At 45.9% G+C, this 17,926-nt stretch overlaps 1 protein-coding gene across 9 annotated transcripts in view; it reads left to right on the top strand.

Moving 5' to 3' along the window:
• The window catches only part of NAV3 (neuron navigator 3), a 505,349-nt gene that overhangs the window by 31,261 nt on the left and 456,162 nt on the right, over window positions 1-17,926 (top strand). For 7 of the 9 annotated variants that reach the window (XM_064141978.1, XM_064141976.1, XM_064141981.1 and 4 more), the window contains exon 1: window positions 8,118-8,160. The exons of the other annotated variants lie outside the window; for them this stretch is intronic. The gene's annotated coding sequence lies outside the window, so the exon portion shown is untranslated. Of the gene's footprint in view, window positions 1-8,117; window positions 8,161-17,926 lie in introns of those variants that run through there. 9 annotated transcript variants of the gene reach the window in all.

Here is a 17,926-nt window from a genome sequence, read left to right as displayed (position 1 = left end):
GGGGGAGATTTAGGCTGGAGGTGAGGAGAAAGTTCTTCCCTGAGAGAGTCATTGGACACTGGAATGGGCTGCCCGGGGAGGTGGTGGAGTCGCCGTCCCTGGAGCTGTTCAAGGCAGGATTGGACGTGGCACTTGGTGCCATGGTCTAGCCTTGAGCTCTGTGGTAAAGGGTTGGACTTGATGATCTATGAGGTCTCTTCCAACCCTGATAATGCTGTGATACTGTGGTTCTAAATTATAAACAAGAGAGAGGAACTTTCTGTATGCTCCTTTGAATGCAGACTGAATGAGCAGGGCATTGGTTGTGAAAGGAAAGGAATGATCAAGTCTCTGTCATCATGAGGTTGCTAAAGGGTACAAAAAGCCAATGTATAAACAATCCCTTACTCTTTGTTCCCTTTGCCTTCTGCCTTCCACCTCCTCCACTGCCTCTCCGTGCATGGCTGAATACCAACCTTGACTGAACTGGTAACAGGAGCCTTGCTGGTTTGCTATCTGGGAGGAGAGAAAGTAGCATAGAATAGAGTAAAATAGAACAGAATAGAATCAACCAGGTTGGAAAAGACCTCCAAGATCTTCCAGTCCAACCTAGCACCCAGCCCTAGCCAATCAACTAGACCATGGCACTAAGTGCCTCATCCAGGCTAGTTTTGCCATATTTCCAACACTGTCCTTTTGGATAGATTTTGAGCTTTGCTCTTTCCCCCCACCTCTACATGTTTCTGCCAGGAAGCTATTTTGGTTTGTTCCGTTTCAGCCCTGTTATTTGCTAGATTCCATCAGATTCCAACAATATAGAAGTAATGGGAAGACAGTGACTCTGTAGGTGCTTTCACTGTCCTCGTGCTCTGTGGAAAGTACCTATCAATGTGTATTCTAAAAGGAGTAAACATCAATAAATGGCAGAGAACATAACTGTTATCCATATTTTTGCAGTTATAGAGCACTGTGATGCGTTCGCCACTGAGCATGCCACTGAGCAGTCAATAATATCTCCATGCTTCAGCTTTAAGCTAAAATACTGACTAGAAATGCTCTCATAAAATCCAAATGCACTGAAATGCAGAAGGAAAGTATTTTGTTTAAAGATACCCATTCTTGGTTCAAAAGAACACTGACCCCCGATAATGATGCTGAGGGGAGTTAACTGTTTACAAAGCCAATCTGTGACAGTTCTGCTTCAAAGTCTGGGGCCGTGGAAGAGGTGGAAAATGGAGATAAGCAGACACACGAGTCTTGAACATTAGTACATGGGCTGAAGATACAGAGAAGGAAGTCTAAGGGGAGGAGAAACTGAACAGGTGCTTTAGAGGACATGCAGACTTGAGCTGGTTCGTTTTTAACTGCGGGTGGGATGCGGTGCTGCACGGCAAAGGATGCTACCATCAGGCAATGGATGTGGCATTCAGGTGTTTCATGCAGTGAGCTGGTGGCATGTGGGCATGCCTGCTGCTGTGGGTTCCCTGGGAAGGACTGACAAGCCCAGGGAAGGCATATTTAGAAGGATAACTCATGTCTGGAGCACAGAGGTTGTGTGTTTAATGGAGAACTGTGGAGAAGCACAGAGGTTGTGTGTTTAATGGAGGAGTGTGGAGAAACACAGAGGGTATCTGGCAAGGGGTAAGCTTTGCTATGATCCTGATGTCACCTGTAGGAAATGAGTTAAAAAAAAGGAGGGGGTTGAATCTGGATTAGATGTGAGTTATAATGAGGCTGATACAAAAAACATTGAATAGTTTATTAAGTGTATAAATAATCATAGAATCAAGCAGGTTGGAAGAGACCTCCAAGATCATCCAGTCCAACCTAGCACCCAGCCCTATCCAGTCAACCAGACCGTGGCACTAAGTGCCTCATGCAGTCTTTTCTTGAACACCTCCGGGGGTGGTGACTCCACCAGTTCTGAAGCCACTGTTACAAGAAGGATCTGGACATGCTGGAGTGTGTCCAGAGAAGGGCCACGAGAATGATCAGAGGGATGGAGCATTTCTGCTATGAGGAGAGACTGAGAGAGTTAGGGCTGCTCAGTCTGGAGAGGAGAAGGCTCTGAGGTGATCTTACTGTTCCCTTGAGTATCTTAAGGAGGCCCTTGAGTATCTTAAGAAAGATGGGGAGGGTCTTTTTAGGCTGTCAGGTAGTGGTAGGACTGGGGAGAATGGAACAAAGATAGAAATGGGTAGATTAAGACTGGATGTTAGGAAGAAGTTCTCCCCCATGAAGCTGGTGAGACCCTGGAATGGGTTGCCCAGGGAGGTGGTGGAAGCCTCATCTGTGGAGGTGTTTAAGGCCAGGCTGGATGAGGCTCTAGACAGCCTGACTTAGTGTGAGGGCCCATGGCAGGGGAATTGGAACTAGATCATCCTTGTGGTCCCTTCCAACCCTGACTAATTCTGTGATTCTACAACTAACTGAAAAACTATTTTGAGGGTGTATTTGATTTTCCCCAGCTCTGCCCTTAGCATCTCCTCTGCTGTATTGCTGTAAGTTCAGTGAGTGCCTTGCTAGTGTGCTGACATGGCTGGCTGGCAGCCTGTGCACAGCTCTGCCCTTCCTCTGTTATTTCACTCTGTCTTTTCTTCCTCTACCTCTCTTGCTTCTTCCCACATGTCATCTCTGTAAGACAGGCACATTGATTTTGATTTCTTCTGGAGACAGGCAATCCCGACAGGGACCTGGTTCTTGATAGGGCCCTCTCAGTTGTTTAGGGATGTGCCTGTGATTACCCTAATCCACAGACATTTTTTTCTCCAGTACCTGTTTCTCAGCCTTAAGATTTTTTTCCTTCTTGTGCTATTCTTTTTGCTTCTCTTAACCTCACAATCACCCATGTTCTCATTTACAGAATTTTGGAAAACAGTCACAAGCTGAAAAAAAAATCTGATTGTTTCACCCAAACAAAGTGGGATGTGTGTGTTTGTTAAAATAATCCTGGCTCCTTCTTTGTTCTCAGTTTCTTGTCATTTTAATTATCAGTGGTGACTTAGAGTCATTGTGATTAGCAGCTCTCGCATATGTGCTGTGCCATTTACTGCTTGTATTATTAGTCCCTGTGCTGTGACAAAAAGGAGTGCTCAGTTCCTGGCTGTGGGAAGCATGCTGCAGAGCTTAGAAGCAGAACTAGAAGTTTGAAACTGGCTAGCTGTGCTTGAGTGACCCAGCTGAATGAATTCTTTCTCTCGTTCTTAGGTGGGCAGGCTTAGCTCTCAAAAATACCTTTCACTGAATCACAGAATCGTAGAATGGCAGGAAGGGACCTCGAAAACTCATCTGGTCCAACCCCCCTTGTGTCATGGTAGGCCTGATAGGCCAAAAATGGGCTTATCCGTGCCCTGGCTTGCTAATGCATGTTTTTCTGTTCTTCCCCCCTTCTGCTGTGGGGAGAAGCAACTGTGGGAAAGAAGGTTCTTGCTTCCCCTGCTCCCCCCTCTTCTGTGCTGGGGGAAGCAACTGCAGGAAAGGAAGATGAAAGCCCTGGCTTCACCTAATACAGTCAAGCTTGGCAAAGTGCCATTCTGATTGGCTAACCTATGTCCAAAGCCCTATTAGTCTCGGGCTGTGTGGATAAAAGGGCATGAGCAGGTAGCACAGTGTGCTGATGCTGTTGCCTCATTGCATCCTGAAGTTGCCTGGAAACTTTACTGCCTCGACTTTACCAGGAGCAGAGTCTAGATGCCTGCATCTTCACAGCCAAGACTGCACATGGCATTGCATCCTGCCTGCCCCTCTGCAAGGCTTCTTCTGAATTGGGAATCAAGAGGAACCAGGTTAGAGACTATGCTAGAGACTCCCAGCTGCCTGGGAAAAGAGCCTGGGAAACTCCAAAGCCTCTAACAGCTTTGAGACCACCAACAGCAACCCTTCCACGTGCTTCGGGTACTGTCTGATAGTATTTCATGAGTAAATACTTAAAAGCCTCTTTCAGCTCACTAGTTGCCTTCTGCCATAAGCAGAAAGGAGCTTCTTGTGTCTATCTAATGGGTAAGCAGTGTAATTAACCACAAGAATCTTCTCTTCCAGTATAATGTCTGCATTTGCCACTTTAAGAAATAAGTGCTCTAGCTTTGCCTGTTCCCTGCAAATATACATTTCCTTGTGAATAAGTTTTCTGGTGAGTTTTAATGTTGGTAAACAGTTTCATAGCTATTAACAATCTTCACCTGGATGTCAAAATTAATACAGATGATTAGTTTTGCATAATCTGTTGCACCCTGCCAGAGCAGGACCACCTAGAGCAGAGTAACCATCTTATTCTGCTGCTCAGTAATTGCAGCAAAATTCCTCCCCTTCCCTTAGCATTAATTGGCTGAAATTCTATGCAATTGTATTTCTGAGGTCCCAAAAACACCTTTTGAATGCTCATTGCTTTATGGTGAACTCTTGTAGTGATTTTGGAGCTTTCCCCTGCTAGATTAACCAGACTAACTCAGCAGGCTGGAATTTAAGGAATGAAGCTTTATATTTACAGCTTAGCATAATTTACAACCATATATGTACAATATATTAGAGATATTTACAACTATATACAGTAATGTGCTAGTTAAAGATAATACAGAAACCAAAAACCTCTCCCAGCAGCCAGACTGCCCAAGAGAGGCTTCCAACCAACCCTCCTCCTTCTTTCCACCTCCTCCCTTATCTCGGGATCTGCAGGGTGATCTGGAAAGGTCAGCAAGGGGTGTTAGAAGCAGAATGATTAGTTGGGAATGTGCAGGTTCAGGCAGAAGAGTTCATACAGTGACAGCCAGGCAGAGACTGACCTTGTCTGTGTTTGTGTCCTTGCTTTTCTATGTCCCAGCAGAATGATTTGGTAATACAGACATCACTATATTTTCTTTTCATGGCCAATAATCTAATTTCTCTCATTAAAACATAGCAATTATCCTCAATCCAGCACAACTCTACATGAAATAGATTGAGAAATTGATTTTTAAAGGATGTGGGAGGTGTAATGTCGCTGGCTCAAATCCTGAGGAAAATCTTATGGCTAAAACACAGAGCCCAGCAGAAATCAACAGTTCCATTCTTTGTAAAACTAAAGACCAGGTCAGCTCAAAAAGCTCTTCACTTGACTCAGAAGCAATTCCGAATTGATGGGTGCGTAATGGAGAGCAGAATTAGTTCTTCAGTTCAAATTGATCATGTTTCTTTAAAAAAGGGGGAAAAAAATGTAAGAAACCACAATCTTTCCCCTCTTCTAAGAAAGGACTATGTTTTACTGAGGTCGTGATACTTGCCTTAATTTTTATTCAGTGAGTGCAGCTTTGGGCTCTGGAGAGTCCCATATTTGACCTGAGAAAGTCTCAGTAATAAAGCTTAGCTCCTTGATAGCATAGTATCAGAATTTCATTCCACATCTATGCAGAGCAGATTGTTGCATTTAAAACTAAGTTTTGGGCACTCTCAAAGATGCCAATTGATGATCAGGTGGAAAAGACAGTGGATAATTACAGAAGGGCCTCAGAGAGGCTTTAGGTGATTTCCCAGGGCAGTGTTGCTTGCTTTATGAAGGTAGCATTTGCTAGAGCTTTCTATGTGCATGTGTATTTCCTCTTTTTCATCCTTCTATGCCCACAGGACAGTTTGCAATCCTTTGGGCTGTCTTTTGTTTTAATTTTCAAGTCTCAGATGAGTCAGGATGGTTTTCAAGGTCCTCCAGGACTTGTTCCTCAGTAATCTGCCTGCTTTAAGTGTTCCTGCTCTGGCAGGAGAGGGGTGGACTTGATGATTTCCAGATCATCATCAGGTCCCTTCCAACCCCCTATCATTCTGTGATGCTGTGATAAAATAACTTTGGCATGCAATGCTGATTCTTTTATTCAGGATGGTCTTTCTTGCTTTGTGCGAAGTGATGCATCCTCTGCTTGACCTTCATGTCTTTTGGACATCTCATGCACTGTTCCCTGATGTTGTATGCTCTCTTTTGATAGTTTCTGTTTCCCTGCCCACTCTTATCTCACAGGATGTCAGAGGTTGGAAGGGACCCAAAGAGATCATCAAGTCCAACCTCCCTGCCAGAGTAGGACCATACAATCTAGCTCAGGTCACACAGGAACACACCCAGACAGACCTTGAAATTCTCCCGAGAAGGAGACTCCACAGCCTCTCTGGGGAACTTGTTCCAGTGCTCTGTGACCCTTACAATAAAGAAGTTCCTCCTTGTGTTGAGCTGGAACCTCCTGTGCTGCAGCTTCCATCCATTGCTCCTTGTCCTATCTCAGGGAATAAGTGAGCAGAACCTGTCCCACCCCCCTCCTGACTCCCAGCCCTCAGATATTTATAGACATTGATTAAATCCTCTCTCAGTCTCCTCCAGACTAAGCAGCCCCAGGTCCCTCAGCCTCTCCTCATCAGGGAGTGCTCCAGTCCCCTCGTCATTCTTGTAGCCCTCTTCTGGACCTTTTCCAGCAGATCCCTGTCCCTCTTCAACTGGGGAGCCCAAAACTGAATGCAGTACTCAAGATGAGGTCTCACCAGGCCAGATGTCTTTACTGATCTCCTTGTTCTTTTTGTTTACTTCTTCCTTCCTGTTTGTTATAAACCCCCTCTTTTCCTCTGGGCAATAGCAACTGCTCCAGCTATGTAATTGATGCACATCAGATCAAAGGGCTGAAGATGGGTCTGTAATCTGAAGGTTCATGCAGTTGCAGTGTAGAAATGACTCTTGGAAACTTCTTGGATCAAAACATGGAGATAGTTGCTTTATGTTCTGTTTTCATAACACTTGGGAAGCTACTCTTTAAAGAATTCCAGATGCTGACACGAATCACACAAGTGCCTGAACAATGATAGGAAGATCACTCCAGCATGATTCATGGTAGGGTCGGTGCTGGAGCTTAGATTTCTTTGTGAACTCTATGCCAGTGGGAGGACTGTGTCTAAAGCCACTTACCTTCTGACCATCAGTTCTGTAACTGGGGACAATTCTCTCTTTCCCACCTTAGACATTATCACTCTAGTTTGGGGGCTGAAAGCAATGGTTCCAGGTGTATAGCAGATACGTGGATGGTTTGTTTCACTGATCTCCCCAACCCCATGTGCACTGAAGCACAGTTTTTAGGACAGTTCTCCAGGTGCATAACCACTCCAGTGACATCTTCCATCATCGGTCAAAGTAGCTCTAATTGTGGTAGCTCCAATGGAGGCTTCATTTGTGGACAACTGTAAGAAAACTGTAGGTTGTTTTTGTATCACCACCTCTGAAAAGCAGAGCTCTGCCCATGATTTGTTTAATTTTTACTGCATCTTGTCCATGTTTTTAAGCTATAAAATCAATCCTTGTCTAATAACACTGATAGAGAAAGGACTATGTTTAATACACGTCTCTGGTTGGAACGTTAGACATTGCCATTTGGCTTCCAGGGAGAAATAAAACAGTGCTGGACACACGACAGAGCAGGAGCTGGCTTGGCCATGCTTTCTTACTCTTGGCCTCAGAGTGACCCAGGTTTAAACATCGAACCTGCTTCACCCTTTCAAGCTGTGATGGGTTTGGCTCATTACAATGGGTCACTGTTTTTACTTTGAAGCAGAGACAAGATCTTCACCTCCAAGTCTAGAGAGACTCAGCAAAAGTGATCTTTGTTACTGCTGGGGGTCTCAGGGTCAGCTACCCCACTGCAGACAGGTGTGACTTGCTCTTCTCCAGCCAACACAGTGAGCCAGTGAAGCTGTCTGGTTACTACTCCAAGCAGAAATGACAAAGGCTTGGTCTTGAAAAGGCTGGCTGCAGTGCTTCTCAAATTCATTTTTACTACAGACCAGGTTTCATTTTTATTATTTCCTTTTTATCTCCCTTCTTCCCCATTCTCCTCCTTTCCTCTCCACCTCCTATTTTCTCCCATCTTCCTCTTTCCCTCATCCTTCCTCCTTTTCTCTCTATCACCTTCCTTTCCCCCCAGCTTTCTTTTTTAATCTTCATCCTTTTCCTCCCCATCCCTCTCCTTTTAGCACCACCTGCCCTTTTCGGTCACATCTGCCCCTCTCCCACTCCACATTTTCCCCTAAACGCAGAGCACCTGGGATCTGTTGCAGTCTCCTCCCAGCCCAGGTGTGACCACTTTTCCCCCACCCTGCCCACTCCCGTTTATAAGCAGCCCCAGCAAAGGCAGAAGCCCTGAGCTAGTCCAACTGGACAGAGGGATCCTCATCGTGTCGTCACTGGTGAGTCCCCATGGTGTGTGCTTGGTGAGTGGGTGTGGGATCTAAAGCTGTGTGTGGGGTCTGGTGACCCCTTGGGTGGGTAGGATGGAGAGTTGATGGTCACTGTCATATCATCCGTGGGTGCTGGCTGTGCCTTCTTAGGCTGAGCTCCTCTTTGTTTAGCTACTCCTTTTTGCTCACTCATAAAACTGTAGAAAGGGCAGGAGTGAGTCTGTGAAACATTTTTAAGAAGCATTGAATGAGCCTGGAGGGAATGTCTGAGAATCCCTGGCAAGGAAGAATGTGTAGGACTCCAATGTTGTTGACTCTTTTGTGTCAGAGTGGCTAAAATCCTGTCTTGTTTTGTAACTAAGATAAAACTCACTTGATTCAGTACCAGGTGAAGTCCTGGCTGTGAAGCCAGGTCAGGGCACTGGCTGACTATGATGTGGTTCAGGATTTTACTTCATTAAGCTGCTTGGCAGCTAGAGGTTTCAAGTTGTTGTCTAGAGCCATGTGTGTTTGTGCTTCAAACTGTACTCAGGCTCTCTGTGAGCAGTAGGGTGTCTTAGTTTAAACCCAGTGTGACTGTTTGGGAGTTGCCCACCCTCCCCACACTTATGAAATCACCCAGACTAGACTCAGCTGCTTGGAAGTTAAGGAATTAAGCTTTATAATTACAGCTATATACAGAAATATACAACTTAAAAGCAATACAGAGACACAACAGCCCTCCCAGAAACCAGAGCCCTCAGGAGGGGCTCCCAAGCACCTTTCCACTCCTCTATCTTATCCCAGAGTTTGCCTTAGGTGCAAAGTGAGCTTGGTGGATCGGCCAGGGGGGTTAGAAAGCAGAAAGATTAGTCACACAGAAGCAGCCCAGGCACCAGCTGTGACAGAGACCCACACACTGACTCTCCTGCTCTGTCTTATCTATGCTTAAGTTCCTGTTTTTATCTATCTCAGCAAGCCTATGAGTGCAGTAGACACCTCCCTTGTTTTCTTTTCACAGCCTGTACTTTAATTTCCCAAAGTAGCACCCCCAGCTAAAAACCCACATTCACTTCTGCTGTGAGAATGGTCAAAATGGGTGTTTGGCAAGGGGAAGCAGCCCTACTGTGGGCAGTGGTGAGGAAGGAATGACACAGGTGGTCTGCATTATACACTAACTAAGTCACAGCAGGCACCCTGTGAAGCTCACAGCTGCTGTCTTTAAATTTTGCTTGCATTTCCCTGTGCTCTTTCTCTTGGACTCTTCCAACAAGTAGCAAGAAGCTGACCTCCTGAGGGGTTCAGGGGTCTCCATCAATGCAGGCACATAGGAGAGGAACTATCCCTGCTAGAATACAGCAGTAGCATGCTGCATCCTATATCACAGTAATATTTTCCAGGAGAGGGTTGGATGCAGGGCCCCATTTCCCCATGGCCTGCACTGGGAGGGAGCAGGCTGTCCCCACTCATTGGTGAGAGGGGCCTGGACCACAGCCCAGTGAGGAGAGGCTGGGGGTGTGCAGCCTGCAGAAGAGGAGGCTCAGGGCAGACTTCACTGCTGTCTACAACTACCTGAAGAGAGGCTGTAGCCAGGTGGGGTTGGTCTCTTCTGCCAGGCACCCAGCAACAGAATGAGGAGACAGTCTCAGGCTGTGCCAGGGGAGGTCTAGGCTGGATGTTAGAAGGAAGTTGTTGGCAGGGAGAGTGATTGGCATTGGAATGGGCTGCCCAGGGAGGTGGAGGAGTTGCCATCCCTGGAGGTATTGAAGCAAAGCCTGGATGAGGCACTTAGTGCCATGGTCTGGTTGACTGGATGGGGCTGGGTGGGACTGGATGATCTTGGAGGTCTCTTCCAACCTGCTTAATTATATGATAGTAAAGAGACTCTTCAGTAGTCTTTTTTTTTTCAGTGTGCCTTTGTGGAGAGACTAGAGATATCACCTGGCCATCAACACTTGCCCAAGCAAATTTGACCTATTTATTATTGCCAAAATGTGTACCTCTTGTTGTGTTTACATTCAGGGAATTGTGGTCTTAGACAGATTGTCATCACTCCCAAGTAAAATGCTCTTTTCCTTGTTACTGCTTTCAGACTTCAAAGCTAGGCTGAGGGGCCAAAAGTGATGTTATTAATTCTGTATTGGCAAGTTCCTGGCACCAGTCAGTCAGATGAAGAGCTGTGATAAAATGAAGCAGGTTAAAATTACAGCGAGTTGAAGGCAGAGATAGGTTTTCATTCACAATATCTTCAGGGCAAATACTGAGATGAAGTTGGTGCACTTGGATTGGTTCTTTGTTAACCACACCAAGGAACTGAGTTAAAATCACCTGCCCCTGTAGGATAGGCTGCAGACCCTCATTTCTGTCCTGACATTTGAGCAAGAAATGGTGTTTTAAAGATGAGTTACAGTTGACACAAGTAGTAGGTAATGCTGACTTGAATTCCAGCAATTTTCATTTTGTAGGGGCAGGAGAGACAAATGCACTTTCATCCCCCCTCCCCCAGTCATATTTGGTGAAGTAGAGTGTGATTATAGACAGAAAACCATCGATGAAAGGGTATCCCCTTCTCTCATGTCAGCCCTCCAGAGTGCTGAGCTGTTTGCCTCGCATCCATGGAAGACAAAAATACTGTTGCCAGTGCTGTGGAGTGCCAGGAGGGCAGTGAAATGTATGCTAAGGGCTGTCTCTGTGCCTCATTCCTGACAGGCTATGTTGAAGTCCCCTTAGACTGCATTTCAGCTCCTCTTTTCACACAAACTTAGTGAGAAGTCTGTGGTGCAAGCCCTGCTGAAGCAGTGTGGTTCTTCTGATCTTTATGCCATTTACCTTCTATCCTTCACTTCCACTACTGTGAGCTTTCAGTTCATTACTTTGTGTGGTCTTTTGAGAGCAGCTGAGGTACTTTGGTGCTTTGCTGCTGTCTGGAGTGTGACTCTTGCTCCTGTTGCTGTCCCATGGATTTAGCATCTACTCCTTGTGCTGGCTGTGTTAATTTCCTGACACCCTTATGAGCCTATTTAATCCATGGGAAGGGCACGAGACTCCAGTGTTCCATGCATGGTAGTTTTGTGCTATTTTGCTGTTCAGACACAGTACCTGTGTCTACTGAGGCAGGAGATGGCCAGAGGAGTCAGGCCACTGTATCTGTATATTGGCAGTGAGCTTGAGTGCACTGACAGCAGCTTTGCAAGTGATAACAAGCTGAAAGATGTGGTTGATCAGTCTGAAGGATGAGATGCCTTTGAGGGGGACCTGAAATCTTGCGAGGTTCAATAAGGCAAAGTGGAAGGTCCTGCACCTAAGTTGGGGCAATGCTGGATATCAGTGCAGGCTGGGGGATGGTTTAAGTGAGAGCAGTCCTGCAGGAAAGCGCTTGAGGGTGCTGGTGGATGAGCTAGTAGTGTGCGTGTGCAGCCCAGAAAGGCAGTTGAGTCTTGGGCTGCATAGACAGAAGCTTAGCCAGCAGATGGAGAGGAGTGTTTCTGCCACTCTGCTCTGGCAAGACCTAGGGTACATCATCCAGCTCTGGAGCCCTCAGCACAGGAAGGACATGGATCTGATGGAGTGGGTCCAGAGTAGGGCCATGAAAGTGATCAGGGGCTGGAACACATCTACTGGCTGAGGGAGCTGGGGTTGTGCAGCCTAGAGAAAGCTCCAAGGAGACCTAATGAGACCTTCCAGTACCTGAAGGGGGGCTTACCAGAAGGCTGGAGGGGTACTGTTTACAAAGGACTGTAGCAATAGGATGAGGGCAATGTGTTTGAGTTCAAGAAAAGCAGATTTAGATTGAATGTAAGGAACAAGCTCTTAACAATGAGGTCGTTGGAACATTGGAATAGGTTGCCCAGGGAGGTAGCTGTGGCTCCATCTGTCATCAAGGTGAGGCTAGACAAGGCAGTGAGCAACCTGATTTAGCAGATGTCCCTGCTGACTTTGGGGGGGAGAGTCGACTGGATGACCTTTTGCAGTCTCAAACCATGGTGTAGTTTGGTGCACTGAGAAAGTGCAGTGCTGTGTGCAGAGGGCAGTCCTCTCCTGCAAAGCATTGCTGAGGGCATGGAGAAGTCCTCAGCAAGAGACAGTCCTGAGAAGTTGTCTTGAGAGTCCATGCTGACTTTACACAGTGGCAGCTCAAAGTGTTGTTCAGTTTGGAAGTGGCTGCATTTTATATGCAAATTACTGGAAAAAGGGAAATTTGGAACTCCACAAAGTTGCTTTTAGTTAACAGCAGAATGCAATCAGTCTTAGTGGAGAAAGCCTAAGCTTTAAAGGAGTTTTCACTGTCATGGAAGAAGGTTTATTTGCTGTGTTCGTCTCCTTTTCTGCATGACTATTTGGGATGCATTTGAAATCCACTGCATAACAGCAGTATGAATTCTCACTAGCAGGATGCCTGGGTTTGTGTACATTTACTTTCCTACTTTTATGCTGGACTGTCATGTAGGAATCCTAATATCCAGCTTGCAAAATAAGCAACAATTAAATGACTCGCTGGGACTAATTAAAAATGATTCCTGCTGTTCACTCTTTACTTTCACACAGAGTAGCTTGGAAGTTGTACATCCAAATCTCAGACATGCTCCTTATCCTTACACACCTTCTACCTGAGCTGTGAAAAATTGCCTGCTCACTTCCAGGTGGGTTTTTTTTTGCTCTTTATGAGACTGTTAGACCAGTGTGCGTCTCTTTCCTGCTCTGGTAGAGCAGAATCATTTCCTTGATTATTTCTGTCCTTAGCATCTGCCTTGTGGTTTTGTGACAGCTCCTTAAACCAGCTCAAGGGCTGATCCAGCTGGGGATAAGGCCATGTTTCTCTGGTTTGATTCATTAGTTGCCTGTATAAATGGCTGCAAATGAGACTGGCACATAAGGGTTGAAAATGGCCAAGGAGGAGAGGTCTGACTTTGGCAGCTGTGATGCTGATAGTGCTTGCTAAGGCCTGTGGTGTCATGATCCACTTCCCTGTGACATGGCAGGCTGTCAGCAGAGGATAGTCCTGCTTCTTTGTCCCTAGTGATGTGGGCCATGTCTGTGGAAAGCAAACCAATGTACACAAAGTTCTTTGCTGGATCTAAGCACCAAACACTCGTCTTGTACCCTCCTTGTTATACTGAATGCAGGTGCAGGGAAGGACTTTGCCATCCACAAGGATGTGGAGAGAAGTGTTGATAATCTGCATGTGTAATGAAGTGGACAGCAAATGTCAGTCCTCATTCCTTGCTTTACACTAGCTGGGGATTTCACTTATCTAGGAGTGAGGATCTGTGGGATTTTGACTGGCATTTGTTTCTCTGACTTTCTGGAGAGTAGTCCTCCTTGAATCTCTAAAAGTGTTTTCTGAAGAGCTGAGGGCTGCTTGCTTTGGCTCTTCCAAGGCTTTCCAATATCAATATACTGTAATAAATTGTAGTGACCAACATGGGCCTCCATAAGCTAGTGTAAGGGTTTCAGTGCACAATGAAGGAAGCTTTAGTCTCTGTATTAAAGGAGAATTGAATCTCAGTGAAATGAAACATAATCATTCTGCAAAGCTAAGTCAAACGTCTGATTTTTGTTGAAAACTTCCCCCTCCTTGTGGGTCTTGGTGAAAGTCAGATGGATGAAAACAAAGAGAGGAAATCAGATTTTCTGGTTGTCAGCCCTGCATCTGAACCAGCCATTCTGGTCATCTTTCCTTTCTGTATATTTGAAAAGGAATTAAATTACCTTATTAAGAGAAGGCAGGACTCCTTAGTGCCAGAGAAACTGATTAAGTACTTTAATAATAACCAATGGACCTTTCTACCCATAAACAAAATGGTCTGGGTGCAGCCTCAAGCTCAGAAGGCCACTAAAGTGTTGCCAGGAGCTGCTTAAAGGAGAATTTCTGTGCTTGCCTTGTCACTGATTTAGTCAGGGCAATTAATGAGGCAGGGATTATAAAAGATGTAGTTAATTTCTGGGAAGCCTCATCCACAACTATACACAGATTAAATTTGGGTTCTAATTAGGTCAGGAAAATCTTCCCAAGGATGCTTATGGGCAGTTCATTTAGGAGAATCAAAAGTTTAGCCACAAAATGCCTTTGCCTCACTTACAAACAAAAGGTAGCCTGGAGCCCTAAGGAAAGTCTGTGCTACTCACTACGGTGGAGTAGGAATTTCAAGCTAGTCCCTGGCTCCTTTTTGGCAATGTTGGAACTGCTCAGCTGTTGAGAGGCTTCCAGATCTTCCCAGGGTGCTGGAAAAGAGGCAGATGATCTCTCACCTGGTCCTGGTGGTTCTTGGCATGGAGTTTTGCAGAGGTGCAGGCAGGACCTCTTGCAGATGTGCAGAGAGCACCGTGTTGGTGGCACTTTGCACCACATTTCAAGGCACTTAAATACCTACCCCTGGGTAACTCGAGACTCTTAACATTCCAGGTAGTTAAAGCAGGCCCGAAGCAGGAGACAGAGCAGAACACATTGTCCAAGAGCAGTGAGGCAGAGGCAGCAAGGCAGGATCAGCTCAACTGCTTGCACCTTAGCTCAGTTGATGTTATTTGCCTGAGTATAATGGCTCTTCTAGCCACAGATTCACCAGTCAGAATGGCACTTGCCAAACGGACTGCAATAGGTGAACTCGGGGCTTGCTCACCCTTATTTGGGGAAGACACCAAGTACCTAAACACCTGTGGGTACCTGTTTATCACTTTGGGGGACATAATGGCTCAAAGCTTTGTTTTCCTCTTGCCTTTGCTTCCCCCATCAGCAGAAGGGTGGGGCAAACCAGGACATCTCATAGGCATATTAACTTTCCAGGGCACTTAATCTTTTTCTCCAGTCCTCTGCTATAGGTAGGCACCCCCGGAAGAAGAGAGCTTTAAAGGATCTTAGGGAAAGAGAACAGAAAGAAGCTATTCTGGAGAGGAAAAATAAATAACCTCAAGGTGACCCTCATGACAAATGGGATGAGGATGACTGCTGGAGTCAGGTTCCTGGGCTAAATTGTCTTTTGGCTAGAAGAGCACAGTGTGTTGTCTAGCCTTAGAATTCTAAATCAGAAAGCTTTCATGACACTGATCAAGGACCTGAAAAAAGCATCTTTGCCTCACAGATGCAAATAAGCTCTGATTGCTGACCCTCAGCAGGAGGCCATCTATTAGATCAGTTACCATTTGCGTGCAGAAGCTGTCACTCTCTCTGTTGAAGCTTTGTTTAATGCTGACATGTTTCCTGGGTGGCAGAAGGAAGGGAAGAAAGCTTTCCTGACTTGGGCTGATATAAGGGAGGGGAAAAAGCCCAAACCTTTCACAACATTGCAGAATGATAGCCTGAGTAGGAAAAATGGTTTCAGCAAGTTTCATGTTTCCATTTATCTATTACCTTTCCCTTTTGCTGTATAGATATCTGTAGCAGTGCCCTGATTGACAACTGCTGGTAGTAATGAGGCTGCAGACTTCTCTCTAATTGAATGCTGCCAGTCCTTTCCATTAAGCCTGCAGGATGTGTGCTGGTTCATCAATCCAAACTACCACTTTTTTCACTTCATTCCTTATCTCGTCCTCAGCTGGCATTTGTGCAGCTAAGGTATGCCTTGTTTTGTGTGCTGTGTGTAGGAATGAGCTGCTAACTACTGCTACTGTTTCCAGCCATGCTGAGACCACCTTAAATCTCAGTTACTGGGATGTGGAACAGAAGGACAGGGATTTGGTGGTAGCCAGTGTTGTCAATTGTTGACAAAGTCTATGTATGATGCTCATCTTGGTCACCCAGCAACAAGAAGGAAGGAGCCTGGTACCCAGGTGGCTCTGGAGGCTGTGTGGTGTCTCAAGCATTGTTACTGCTCTAGAGTGAGGGCATCTCTTTAGAAAAGGCTATGTGCTAGGGAGGAAGGGGAGACTAAGTGCAATTCACATCGTTTGTGGCCTGCCCCTGTGGCAGGTGGGCTTCTGGGGTTGCCTGGGATTTGCAAGCCTCTCTGGTCAGCAATGGAAAGGCTTTTTTGCATTGTGCCTAGTCACTGATGCACCAGTTGTGTTCTGCAGTTATGAGCTGAAAGCTGCACTTTGCTGCTCTCATTTGTGTGCAGATGTCTTTATGCTGAAGGACTGTGGCAGGCTCTGCTCTATCTTGCTGCTCTAGATGGTGTGCCATAAGCAGTCAGGCTGGAGATAGTTGGATAGCAGTATTAAACCATCACAAATATAAACTCCCCACTGTCCTTCCACATCCCACCTTGGCTTCAGTCTTTCCTCCCCCCCCCCCAACCCCCTAAGAATCACTGCAAATACGAGTTGTCTGTGCTGGGATATTGGAACAGCCTTTTTCTGTTGCTCTGGCAGCACTAGCTACAGATTTGGTTTATACAATGCATTACTGGAGGTCTGCTACTCTTTGTTAGTGTTGCAGACTGCCTGCTTTGTTCTTTTCTTTTGGTAAATAGCAGTGTTTACCCAACTTTGTGACACTGTTTTGATTTGCAAGAGGAGGCTCATAAATCAGCAACCCTGTGCACGATGAAACAGTTGGAAGTACACAGCATACTTCATTAAGGAACCTTTGAAAATGTATTTTTCTGTGGTGTTTTGTGCCTCATTTCAACATACTGTTTAAGTATCAAAATGTGAGCTGGAACAGTCAATTCTTGCAAGAGATCAATGAACAGTGACAGTGTAGCTGTACAAAGGGTCAGAGTCACTTCCAGACAACTTGCACAAGCAAGTTCCTGTGGTTGCAGTTGGAGAAGGAGAAGAATTTTCATTGCAATGCAAGTATCTGCTGAGGAAAAAAAGATTTCTGGTATTATATAGCCTGGAAACCTGTCTACAAATTAAGATGGGAAAAGTGTCTTTAAGCTTGAAAATAAAAATGTTGCCTCTTTAAGGTAACAGTTTTATTCCTTGTGTTGGCAAAGTGACTTGCAGACACTGTGCCAATGCACCTTCACAGTGCAAGGTCAGTACTCTGGAACTTGACAGGGTGAAGTTCTGAACTGAATTATGATGACCACCTTGGCCCTTTCTGATCTTCCTTTAAGGTAGAAAGCCAGAAAACAGTATCCCTTTCATAGTAATAGTGTGTGGTGGTGAAGGTATATGCCTGATAGGAAGACAGTAGGGTACTGGGTCCAGTTCTGGGAAATAGTGTTGAGGTGCTGGAATGTGTTCAGAGAAGGGCAGCAAAGCTGGTGAGGGGCCTGGAGCACAGCCCTGTGAGGAGAGGCTGAGGGAGCTGGGGGTGTGCAGCCTGCAGCAGAGGAGGCTCAGGGCAGACCTCATTGCTGTCTACAACTACCTGAAGGGAGGCTGTAGCCAGGTGGGGATGGTCTCTTCAGTCAGTCAACCAGCAACAGAAGAAGGGGACACAGCCTCAAGTTGTGTCAGGGGAGGTCCAGGCTGGATGTTGGGAGGTACTTCTTCCCTGAGAGATTGGCATTGGAACAGGCTACCCAGGGAGATGTTGGAGTTGCTGTCCCTGGAGGTGTTCAAGAGGAGACTGGATGGGGCACTTGGTGCCATGGTCTGGTTGATTAGAAGAGTCTGGTGGTAGGTTGGACTCAATGATCCTGGAGGTCTTTTCCAACCTGGTTAATTCTGTGAAGTGTCTCAAATGCCTATGGAATGAACTAGCAGAAATTGGTGGCTTTGTGCATGTGGGCTTTAAACTGCAGGACAAACACAACTAGTTTGGAAACTTTAAGGATGCTTCACAGTTGTCTCAAGATAATAAGCTGCCTGCTAGGGGTGGTAATGTGAGCTCTCAGCATGTGAAATACCTGTTACCCAGGCTCCTGTCTTTCAATGGGTACAGTCAATTGGAGGTCTCATCTTGTTG

Source organism: Pogoniulus pusillus, chromosome 4, assembly GCF_015220805.1.
Source record: "Pogoniulus pusillus isolate bPogPus1 chromosome 4, bPogPus1.pri, whole genome shotgun sequence".
Classification (NCBI taxonomy): Eukaryota; Metazoa; Chordata; class Aves; order Piciformes; family Lybiidae; genus Pogoniulus; species Pogoniulus pusillus.
The sequence above is the reverse complement of the archived record's forward strand: the minus strand, read 5'-3'. Positions and strand labels throughout refer to the sequence as shown.